We start from the raw sequence: 13,302 nt of genomic DNA, 5'->3' as shown, positions 1-13,302 counted from the left end.
GTATATATAAAAGAGTTTATGTTTAATGTGTACATTAATATTTAGTTTTTTGAGACATCTTCATAATGAAGAAAAATATAATAATTCTTTTACAAATATTCAGTCTTAAAAATCATAAACAAATTTTTCATTTTTTATATTTAATATAAGACTATTGTGATAGTTGAACAAAATCGTGTTTATGAGGACAAATGAAAGCTATTCAAAAAGGAAAATCTGATGTCTTTTTTATCTGGCCAGGTATGGAATATATAACATTTTTTTGAAAGACACTACTACATCTTTCACATCGAAAGGCTTCATTGGTTTAAATGTTGCTTCCAATGGTATTGCTTCATCATTGTATATCGATGGTAGAACAACTAATTCTCGATTTAAAATTCAAATATATTTGATTATATAAAATGACTTTATTTGTAGTACATTTTTTACATAATATAAAGAGATTTGATTATTTTTTTTATTATTATTAAATTATTCATTGCAATTTTTACATTAATTTATCCCGTGTAATACACGAGTTTCTAAATCTAGTATATATATATATATATATATATATATATATATATATATATATATTATATTACATTATAATGCATATAGACGACTCTTCATCTTCCAAATTTTCTCACTTAAGACGCCTGAATATTTATTACTGGTTAACCGTAGATGACTTCAATCCTTACGTTTAAGGCGACCATCTATTTCCTTCCGGCCTCCATTAATTGCAACTGTTATGACCTACAACCACCCATGTTCGTTATATGCTATTTCTCAAACATCAATTTTAGGGCTGGAGACGAGTCAGCATCAATCTTCAGGTGTTCTCTCTATAAATTCACTTGCTACAATAAATCGAACAACAATCCTCACTCTAAATTGAAGAATAACAAATCGAAAGGTAATCTACAAATCGGAAATTTTTTTGAATAATTATCTGTTGTTTTGATGTATGATGAAGTGATTCCAGCACTCCTATATGGAGCGATTGCAACGCGTAAAGTGGTGGTCTTCTTGGTCGCCTAGGAAACGGTGGTGGTGTTCTTGGAATTTTCAAACACAGTATCTTCTAAATCATTGTAAGTCCCTGTTTACATCTGCTATGTAATTTGCACCGTATATTTATTACTGCAAATTACTATTGGCATTGGTGGGATATACTGAGTACGATGATGATGATGATGATGATTTATTACTGCAAAGACTAGCGCTCACCATAACCTCAGATGGGCGGAAATAGGGAAGTAATTGTGTATCGTTTGTCATTGTTGTTAAGGTATTTAGGTGCGTGTTTCCGAAGTTATTAGTTCAACTTCAATGATTAAATCTTAATTAGATGGTTCAAATGCTTGATAACTATAATTATATTGAAGGCCTGAGGTGAATGAATACCAATATTCATTGTATTATTCTTTTAAGGTTTGATGTGAAAGATGGTAGGGAAAAACGAAATGGGAGGAGTATAAACGGTGGATGTTAGGGCCTCAAGCTATAACTGATAGTTTTCATTCATTTCAAAGTATGTGCTTTGAAATGATAGCATATTATTGGCAAATTAACTATATATTTATTATAATACTAACATCATTTTGTTCAGGCCTCAAGCTAGTTATAGTGGATCATTTTGATATATTTATTTTTGGATAATTTTTAAACGGTCAGACAGTTCTTATGTTTTGAATCTATGATGATATGACTCTTGCGGCTTTATTTGGTAATCATGTGTTTTTTTAGTCTAGAGATGAAGATACTATTAGCTTATGGCCAACAATAATGTATTCATGTTTACCTGTTATTTATTGATTTAAACTTTTGTTTAGTCGGTTCATTTTATTTCTCATAAATTGGTTAAATTTCTGCAATTCAGTTATATTGAAAATTTAAGTTATTTGGTAGATCCATAAGCCTAACCACATAAATACTTGTTTAAGTTACTTGTTGGATACATGTTCTTAAATTTGTACTTGGCAGCCACTTTCTTTATTGTATTGTTTAGTGAATATGATTTTGGAGCTAAGTTAATCCATACTTTGTTGCTTGATTTAATATGCATTCCGCATATTGAAAAGCTTGTTCGGCATATAGAAAATTTTTATCTCAAATGCATGTTTATTGTGCTTTGTCCGAATACTATTAATGCATACAAATTCCTTAAATCATATTATTCACAATATGTTAGATTATAATGTTACCATGTAGGTTTTAAAAAACATACTCCAACCGGTTGCAAATCCCATCGAGCATGACTGTAAATAGAATAATGTTACTCAAAATTTGAGCTAAAGAGAACGATGTTACTCATATACAACTTTGAGCTAAAGTGTGATAACAAAAAGAAAAGCTAACTGAACACAAATGCCAAGGTTCAAAAATGAACGGGTTAAATGAGCTGGATAACAGATCAATACCATTGATCTATCAACATGTCAAACGGGGTCATGGTTGCATAAAGCACTTTTTTCCCCAAGAAAATAAATAATTAGCGTGTCAGATATGTATAAAAACTATACCGTGTCAATAATAATCCCTTTTTATAAGATTAATAGAAAGTTTCATGCATTATTGATACACTTTGAGCTCATTTGACATGTTTCCTTTGTACCCGTTAGATAAGTGGATGGATCGAAATTGCCATATTGGTTTTGAGCATTTTTGTTTATGTAAATGCAGTTGTGTGATAGATTACCAAACCCGATATGAGAATCTGCAGTTGATTGTAGCAGTCTTTCTTCCATCCCCAATATCGCCTTTACTATTGGTAGTAAAACTTTTGAGCTCACCTCAATTCTTATTATATATGTTTTTTTTCTGTAACGAATTGACTGTGTTTTTTAGGTCAATGCCCTGGCTCCCCCAAGTTATATCTATACTTGAGGCTGCTTTATATGTCCCCAAAAAAGGTATATGCAGTGCAAAATGCATATATTTCTTCATTGCGGTCAACAAAAGTATATAACGTTTTACTTTGTTTGCTTTAAGATGTTATCATAAACATAGTATTATTGTTTGTCTTAGGATGGATGCTGTAATTTCTCATGGATCAAAAAGCTATTACTCATGTGTTGGGAAGAGTCCTAACGCTTACCAAAGCCTGTCAAAAGGATCTCAAGGCTATTTTTAGAAACAGACTATTATGTTCATCATACGAAGACCAAGAAGATGATAATCAAATGAGGTGCGCATTGTAACATCCCGGCCTCTCGTACCACCAATATTGTCCGCTTTGTCCCCGATGGGTTGCCCATCAGGGAACTCACAGCTTTGTTTTTGGTTGCCAAGGTAGAGACTTCCCAGGTGGTCACCCATCCTAGTACTACTTCCACCTAAGGACGCTTAACCGTGGAGTTTTCATGTGCTCCAAAGCCTACTAAGTCCAAAACGCGTTGGTGATTGAAGAGGAAGGACATTTACTTATGAACCAAGGATCTCTCTTATCCACGGCCTATGTGGGATTTACCTAAGAGTGGGACGATGTTGTGTTTGCCAAGGGTGTTAAAAACGACCCCCCTTTGGACTCATCGTCCTCAACGAGGCGTGTCCCATCATCCCGAATGACACAAGATTGACTTTGATACCACCTGTAACATCTCGGCCTCTCGTACCACCAATATTGTCCGTTTTGTCCCCGATGGGTTGCCCATCCGGGAACTCACGACTTTGTTTTTGGTTGCGCAGGTAGAGACTTCCTAGGTGGTCACCCATCCTAGTACTACTTCCACCTAAGCATGTTTAACCGTGGAGTTTTCATGTGCTCCACAGCCAACTAAGCCCAAAACGCGTTAGTGATTGAAGAGGCAGGACATTTACTTACGAACCAAGGATCTCTCTTGTCCACGGCCGATGTGGGATTTACCTAAGAGTGGGACGATGTTGTGTTTGCCAAGGGTGTTTACAATACCATTGTCAAAGTCACCAAAACTCAAACTTTGGTCAAACATAAATAAGCAATGGGATTGTTTGGATACTAGGGTATCTAGGAAGCACTATGCATTTACTTATGTACTTGTATACTTTAGGATACTTGTATGTAGGGTTGTTTAAAAAGCTCAATAAAACTAGCTAAAAAAACTTGAATTGAAACATCATAAGCTAAGTTGGCTCATTTTTGTAACCGAGCCAAAATCAACCTAGGCTCGTCTCGATCATGGATTGACTCGTTGGCTCGATCTTAATTTAGTTTAACTTTAAAATCGAGCTAGAGCCTTAGTTAAGTTTCCCCGTTTAATTTCGAGCCCGAGCTCGAAACCACCCTGGCTTAACTCGGGCTCGACTCGTGAACAACCCTACTTGTATGGGACCTTTGCTTTATCGGTTGACTTTATTTATAGCACAGATCATGACCCCTCTCTTTTACGTACTCCTTTTTTGGGGAGAAAGCATGCACAAACATTTTAGATATTGTAAGATTGTTTTATCTCTTGGATACGTAGTGAAATTACCAACTGAAAGTCCTCACACGCATCGGACCATTAACTAAGGTTAACTGGCGAGGCAATATTAAGTAGTTCTATTAGGTTTGACAAACGCCACCTACACTAAAACTTGACTGGAGGTCGGACGAGTGTATCACTGGACTAAACATATTGCCAAGTTACAGTAAGGCTTGGCGGTAGGCACAAACAAACACATGTCAGCTTCGGTCGCGATGGACCCCACACTATTGTATCATGATATCTAGAGTAATTAACTAGTAATAAAACTTTGTTTACTTTATCTGCACATTTTGATAACATGTTTTTAGATACAAACATGTGAACTCATCAACCATTGTTTTGACACTTTTTAGCATGTCTTTCTTAAGTCATTAAGGTGCACATTATGAGTTAAGATTGCATTGTGGTTGCATGGCTTTTATCAAACAACCAAACTTGTTTTTGGTTAAATGAATTATAGTGTATGGGAATTTAACTGTGAACAAGTTATTTACAACTTGTAATTGTTTTAGGTTTCCCCAAACATAACTTACACTAATTGTAATTAATCACATTAATGAGTTTTATTAAATGATATATTTACTCTATTAAAAGGTTGTTCATTTTGACACGTGGCTAGATCCTGGTATGTCGCACACCTCACGGTAAAACCTCGTTAGTTGAAAAACTAAGGGTGTGACAAAAATCTTACTATATTGGTTGCGGATCTAGAACATAATATTAGGGGTAGCGTAACTTTTTTTAACATTCGTTAAGAAAAACACAATAATAATGTACGTTAAGAAAAACACGATAATAAATAAAGTTATACATATTTAAAAGCTTGATATCAAGTTATTAGAGCGTCTTCTATTACTTACTCAATTTCATTTCCTTCAACTGCACAAACTAGAATATTTTTCAAATACTTTTTCACCAATTCGTCTTGATAAGATTCAATTTAGAAAAACATTTTTCAACGACTGTTGTTGCAACCAGTAAAACCAATGTTAGCTTAAATATCGGATAATCCAAAGAACAATTCCGATATTTCCGGTTTCCGCAATTAGACGAGCAAGGTCATGTTTGTATCAATATCATCATTTTATTGCATATCATTAGCAATATTTGAACTTAGATCAATATCGTCATTTTCTTGGACTTATCTTTTAAAAGGTTACTAATAAGAACTTGTTTACAATGTGGTTCATCATTCAAATTTAACTTTCCCTGATTTTAAAAGAAACAAAATGTAAACCATAATAGAAAACACAATAACAGCAAAAATTATAATAATATACCCCGACTAAAATTGTAATTAATTACGATTTACAAAAAAACAACAATCTAATTAATATAATTAGGGGAAGGAACAATGCATCCCTATATATATATATATATATATATATATATATATATATAGTATATATAAACGAAAGCTCAAAAATCCTAGGTGTCGTGATGTGGTCGCTCCCCCTTTTATTGAAGCCACCAGATTGCTTGATTTTTAAATTGAGGCTTCTCATGCATTTGACCCGAGTTCACGGATATGAATTTTACCAAACCCAGACTGTCCTTAAATGGATATAACATCTCATTAAATTAAAAATTAATCTCACCAAATATTTGATATGAAAATCCTATAATTTAGGGATATACTAAAAAGTAATATTTAATTTTGTTTTAAAAAAGATATGATTTATAATTAAGAAACAATTTTTTATTAAGTAAAAAGAAGCAGGCCATAGGTTTTATCAAACCTGTATAACTTTTAAACGAGTTATAACACCTAATTTATTTGGGAAACAATTTTCATCATCAAATCCTAAGTATATAATTATTAAATTCCTTACAATACATAAAATTAAAATCATATATATATATATATGAAACAAGTAATATAAAATAACCACGTAATACGAACGAAACCTTTAATATCCTACGTGTCACGCTCTGGTCACTCCCCGCCCCCTCTTAGGCCACTAGATTGCTTCATTTGTAAATGGAGTCTTTTTATGCGTTTGAACTGCTTTGACGGGTATGGGGATTCTAATGAATCTCGGATATCCCACGGGTAATAACAACTCATCTTAACATTTTCCTCTTTCCTCTGCCTGCGAAACCTTTCTCACACCCACCTTATTGCTGGTGTAGATTGAAACAGGGAGACGACTGAGCAAAGGTCATGGTGGATTAAAAGTCTATCTCTATCTTCACAATTGCAAAACCTTATCTTTCAATCAACGATTCCATGGTGCGATTTCATCGCTTCAGTAACACATTAATTGCGCACTAATTTTGAATAAAATTCAATAAGTAAAATGTATCATTGCCTCTAATCTATATGTATACCTAAAATTGATTGGATTTTGTTCTATATTTAAGATCGGCCTTTGTTAACTATTAGATTCATAGTTCTTTATTAATTAGGTTTTTTCGTTAATTTTTCTAAGGTTTTATGATATATATTATTATTATTGTATTCAATTTCAAAAGGTTATTTTTATTAGTGTTCTGATTAGGGTTATTTTTCGTTATGCCTTTGTTAGTTATTGACGATCATTTGAGGTTTATGATCCCGATAACAAAATCATGACCGGATAAGTTGTTGAAACTTTACCCCTTCTAAATCATGTACATTTATTATTATTATTATTATTATTATTATTATTATTATTTTGTATATGATTGGAGCGGTTTGTTATAATAGAACTCTAATTGATCTAGAAGAAAGCCATCGTTGCTATTCATTGACGTTAAATGATCTGATTGCTACAAGTACTATGTATTACAACTATTAATCTTTGTTTCTATAGGTTTGATCACATCCAGATTCGTCTTTATTTTATGTTAGATGTTTTACTTGTAAACTCCAAAATTGTGATCTACAAGTTTATGTTTAATTTTAATTAGAGGCTCCAAGCTTAAGTGTATTAGGTTTTGTTTACTTTCAAAGTTATCGGATTATTGAATATGATAGCTTTAATGTTTTGGGCTAAACACCTCAGTAGGGTATTTAGGTGTAGTTTGACTTTAATGATCAAACGACTATTTTTAAATTTTAATTTCAAAATTAGCATAATAAGAAAAAGACGGCTATTTTGGTGGCGTACTTAATTTACTTAAGTACTTCAGTGGGGTATTCCAGTAAAATTGTAGTTTCATGGTCAAATAATTTCTTTTATGCAGATTGTTTATAACTTATCTTAAAGATTTGTAAATTGTTTTATCTCCTGATTCATTTGCATATCAGAACTCACTTTAATGTAGATGCTTATTTAATATGCAACGTTTTTGTTTTTTTTTTTCACATCTGTTTGTTTGACTTTTGGATTTATATGGTTTTGTTTTATAATATATTTTTTAGATAACGATATTGTTGGTTTTTGAAACTTCACTTTCAACTCAATATTACTACATGTTTTACTTATTTGTAAGTTTAAGTTATAAATTGAACGAATGTGTTATCTGGATTTTTGCACATAAATAAAGAAATAATGTAATTTCGCATATTACAAACGGAGAATTGTTCTTGCAACTTGAGTTGCGTGCTATTTCATTAAAGTAGTAATCTTATGAGAGTGTCTTAGTACTACACTCAAGGTCAGTTGTTTGTACTTTATGTTACTACATGTTTTACTTATTTGTAATATGTTTTTATGGCGTGCTCTTGGGTATGTGTGTGCCTTTGTATGTTGGTAATATGTAGTTTAAAATCTTTTTTACATTAATCTTTTAATAATTGTAGTGTCAAACGTGTGTTTTATCTTCGACGAAGTTCGTAAAAAATGAGCAAAGAATACATTTTTGTGAGACAAGATATGTTTTATGAGACGGGAATGAAGTCTCTGTAATTAGGTAAAAATAAAAGGCATGCAACTTTGTTTTACCTTTGATAATTATTTTTGTTACAACAATAGTATAATCACTACCATAATTTATTTATTAAAAACTAAAAAGAAAATAATCACTAGTAGGTAATACTAACTTTCTATTGCAAAAGAATCCCAAATATTGAAGCATTTGACATGATTAAAATATTTTATTTCAAGAACATTGTTGATGTTGTTTTGGGTAGCGAGTAGCAACTTACTGATATTTTATCATCAGATATCAAGCATGTTGAAAACAAAGTTAATTCTGGAATAAATATCTTCATACATCAATACAGTAAGTTCAAAAAGTTAAAGTTTAAGGTGTTTGTTTGTTTCTCAATTGATGCGGGTCATAAATCATAAACGGTCCAGTGTTAACAAGAAGCGTATTTGATTCAGATTATGTCATAATGGAGGTTACATATTTTGTTTACATTTAGACCAAAATATTTAGCTTCGTCTTTCAGAAAATCGAAAACACTAGGCTGTTGGCATAATGGAATCCTTGGTATTCCAATGTACCTTATCATTGCTTTGTTTATGTTCGTTCATTTAAAATCTAAATGAACAGTTGGCAATGGAAATGAACAAGTCTAATACATCACAATTTATCCAGAAAACACATCTAAATTAGTGGCTTAAATTTACCTCATTTTCATTTTAACGAGCCCTTTTATTTTCATATACATATATATATAAATATATATATACATATATGTATGTAACTACTTAGATGTTTATAAAACATAAACGACCGAAAATACATCAACGTAAATAAACAAACATAAATGAACAAACAAAATGCATGTTCATGTTTGTTCGTTTTTAAAATAAACGAAGATGAACTTCCATCCGAACAGTTCATTAATGTTCGGTTCTTTTATAGGCTTAAATTAGCATGTAAGCTGATTGGAAATACATCTAGAAGTTATAATAAGTAGCGCGTATTTTTAGAGTAGTAACTATAGATATATTTATATAAACACTTTTAGAAAACTTTATACATTTACAAGCTCTAAACACTACTAGAAGAAAGAATAAAACATAATCCTAAAAGGGTCATATGGGTCACACGGGTTAAAAGTCGTCTGAAAATTTGTTGCATTGTTTCGTAATCATGCTAACGGATTCACGCAGTCCGACATAACCTTGACAGAGTTTTATAAATACCTTGACAGAAGATGAATGTTATTTTAGCTCCATTGTATCCTCAAAATATAACTCTTCTGATAAATAAGATGCAATAGGTATAAACAGTTTCTTTGTGATCATGCTTTGTAATGGACTGTTATAAATGAGTCATAAGATCAACTTCATATTTGGCAGGAAGAGCCATCAAGGTTAAAGCTTGTATTATCATTTGCTTCATTGAAGTATTATGTGAACTCTAAAAGTTAAGTGACAAGATTCATATTAACAGTTTATCTTTTTTTTTTAAACTTGTTGGCTTGACTTCAAAAGTCAAAACTCTCCCAATAAAACATATATAAAATATTTTAGTATTTTTAAGAAACTGGTGGCGGTGATGGTCGTGGTGGTGGTGATTGTCATGGTGGTGGTCGTTGTGGTAGTGCAATATGTCACATAAGCATGCCACATATACGCCGAATAAGAATGTCACATCATGAAAACTAACGACATTATGATTTCGTTAGTCAGGGTTCATTGGTAGAAAAAAAAATGATAAAGGTGGGACTGTCGTTAGTCATTTCGTTAGTTATGATCGGCAATGGTCAAAAGGTGATACTTGAGATTATTTAAAACCAATATATTATTTTAAAAGTGGTTGTAAATTGTTAATGACATAATGTTGATTAAATAAACTAAGAATAAACACAAATCCCTTCAACAACCTACAAAACTTCCACTTAACAACAAAATCCGTCCTAATTAAGAGGAATATTAACTTAGGGTTTCTAATTGTTAGATGAAACGAAGGATTTGATAAAGAAGGAGAGAAAAGAGTTTATCAAGACGGTATATTATTATTATAGCGTCACTTTCAGATGACGGCTTCCAATTATTACCCATTTTATAGAGGCAATTTCATATATACCCTTACAAATATTGAAAATATCATATATACCCATGCAAAACTAAAAATATCGTATATGCCCTTACAAAGTTAATAATATATCATATATATCCAATTCATTAAAATTTTAAAAAATGACCATATTACTCTAGTTTGATTAGACGTGATATAAGGTTTTACAGTGTAGACCATTCGATGCGATAAATCGTCGAATGGTTTGCAATTTTGAAGAAGTGACGAGAGACGATTTGGTTGTTGTTAAAGGTAAGAAAATGTCAATTAAAATTAAAATAATAACATAGGGTATAAACGCAGTATGTAATAGAAAGGGGTAGAATGGTCTATTCGTTAAAATTGGCATATATGAAATTTAAATTTTTGAAAAATAACGGTAAAATGTCATTTATTAAATTAATATTAATTAATATGGGTATATATGATACTTTAATTGTGTTTTTAAGGGCATATATGATATTTTAGTTACTTTGTAAGGGTATATATGATATTTTAAGTTTTTCTTGGGTATATATGATATTTGTAGTGTTTGTAAATGTATATATGAAATTAATCCCATTTTATAAAATAGAAATAAATCAACAAAACTTCATAATTCAAAAATTTATGTATAAAATATTAAAAATGTATACATTATTAATAAAAAAATAAATTTTTAAAAAATTAGTTTTTACATATAATCATAATATTTTCGTTAATATAATTCATAAACTAATATAACTTCTATTATATTTGATAAGAATATAAACTAATTAACAAATTAAATGTTGTTTTAATACCCAACAATAACTAAACTAAAAAATCTATAAATACAACAAATACATACAAAATACTAAGATAATCACAAATTACGTAATTACTCTATGATGTAATTACATAATTACTCTACTTGTATATATAATTAGTCTACTTGATTCTCATGTTTAGCACGTTAATTTCATTTGTACGTTACCCTTCCCCATATATTATATATGCCCCTCTTGAAAATAATCCATCAAAACAACGTTTACCTATCCACACTTGGTTCTTAAGCGGTGGCAAAGACATGCAGGAAGGCTGGTGGTCCGTCACGGAGACAGACAGTGCGGTGGTTGATGGTTGGATTCACCAGATTTGTTCTCTGATTTATCTTTCTTGGCTTTTAAAAGGTTTGAGGGGTAACACAATATAATCTCAGGAGTAACATAATACATAAATCGTAAAAAACATTAAAAACTTTTCACTTCTCCGGAAAAAGTTGAGGGGTAGCGGATGTTGTCCCAGCTATTAAGCTAGATCCGCCCCGGCGTGTATTACAAAAGTTCTTATATAATTGAATTGTTCAATAACATTATTATTTTTTTAGTAAATGTGTTTTTTCATATCATTATATGAAGTTTTGAAAATATAACAAAACTGGATTAATTGGAGGTCAACAAGCTTAAGGGAAAAAAGTTATCTCTTTTCAAAAAAATAGGAAAAGATTTTGAAGTTAATCTATCAAAAACGCTTAACTCTTAATTTTATGTTTTGACTATTTATTAGGGATTTTTTACATATATTCCCTTCTTAAACCTTTAAATTACATATATCCCCAATGCCTAAAACTAAATTACATATTTCCCATTAAATATCTAATTACCCATTTACCCTTCACAATTTACAATACCTAATAAAAAATCAAACGTTGGCCTCTCCATTCAGCGTTCCACACAACTCTTTGCCGTTACAGACTACCTGTAACAACTCGGACTTTTCGGAACTTATAAATCCGACCCGTTTTAGTGTTCGGGTCATTTTATAAATTATTTCGTTTATCGATTTATTTTTATTGTTGTTTAATTATATAACCATAACTTCCTTACTTTGGCAAGAATAACCCAGCATAAAACCTTTTATTCATATTTGAATCCAACCTCAAACATAAGTGTTCAAAGTGAAAATTATTATAACCCATTTTCCCAAATGGGTATCATGACCCAAATCCGGATCCCAGCCCAAATCCTTTCCCGTTTAGCGAAACCCGATCCCAATCTATTTGTCTTGGACCACAATTTACGTAATAAACATGGAAATTGAATATATTGTTATCTTATTCATACCTTTTTAGGCCAACCGACAATTCTATTATGTTAATCGAATCAATCAAGATCTGCAATCCAAAATACGTTTAGCCGACCTATCGCGAGCTTGTTCTACACATAAACATGTATATAAATCAAATTAAACTTGCAGTTATGATCATTAGACCATCGCCGTCCATAACCCCCTAATTAATTGTATTATACTCAGCCGTTAATTGTTCGTTCATCAACCTTCAAGCGCCGCCCCTGTTCTGCCCAGTTAGCTTTATCCCTGACGTCGTAAAGGTAATTGATGATGGGGTTTTGATCGCGAGTCTACGTAGATCAAAAGCCCTAAGCTTTATTGATTAATTATACACGAATTTTTGATCAATTTGATTTCTAGGGTTTGTTCAAATCTGAGTTGTTTTTGTTATTGTTTAAAACTTATGAAACGATTTTGAATTCAAGATGCTGGTTAGCCCAGCAGGTTAGACACAAGAGTACGGGGGGGGGGGGGGGGGGCAGGTCGTAGGTTCGACCCCCGCACCCCCAGGTTTATAGATATATTTTTATTTAATTCTTTAAATCATTAAGTAATTATATTAATATAATATCTACATAAAACCATTTTTTTTATGAAAACCGACTTTATAATACTCTTTTAACCCACGTTTTCGTTCGTGCGTATACATATATTAGCATATGTATATAAATATACATATACTTAAAATCTAAATTTATATATAAAAATCAAATAAAATATCTTATTTAAATTATAAGAATAAAAGTAATATTTTTCAAGATGTGTTTTATTAATTAACTAATCATTTTATTTATAAATCCTTATATAATATTATGTTATTATAATATTTACTTTATTAATGATTATCGAGTTGTTGTAATCAATCTTAAATCGTTAC

At 31.2% G+C, this 13,302-nt stretch overlaps 1 long non-coding RNA gene across 2 annotated transcripts; it reads left to right on the top strand.

Moving 5' to 3' along the window:
- Window positions 1–2,528: 2,528 nt before the first annotated feature.
- LOC143605317 (uncharacterized) lies at window positions 2,529–3,182 on the top strand. 2 transcript variants are annotated; one of them, XR_013148501.1, is made up of 3 exons: window positions 2,529–2,758; window positions 2,836–2,900; window positions 3,016–3,182. It is a non-coding gene; the product is annotated as an uncharacterized LOC143605317 (long non-coding RNA). The 2 variants fall into 2 exon arrangements; XR_013148502.1 differs by having other exon boundaries at window positions 2,836–2,948; window positions 3,016–3,091.
- Window positions 3,183–13,302: the final 10,120 nt, after the last annotated feature.

This window comes from Bidens hawaiensis, unplaced genomic scaffold (genome assembly GCF_021521415.1).
Source record: "Bidens hawaiensis isolate Kalapana, Puna unplaced genomic scaffold, B.hawaiensis_p1.1 tig00069018_1, whole genome shotgun sequence".
Taxonomy (NCBI): domain Eukaryota; kingdom Viridiplantae; phylum Streptophyta; class Magnoliopsida; order Asterales; family Asteraceae; genus Bidens; species Bidens hawaiensis.
The sequence above is the reverse complement of the archived record's forward strand: the minus strand, read 5'-3'. Positions and strand labels throughout refer to the sequence as shown.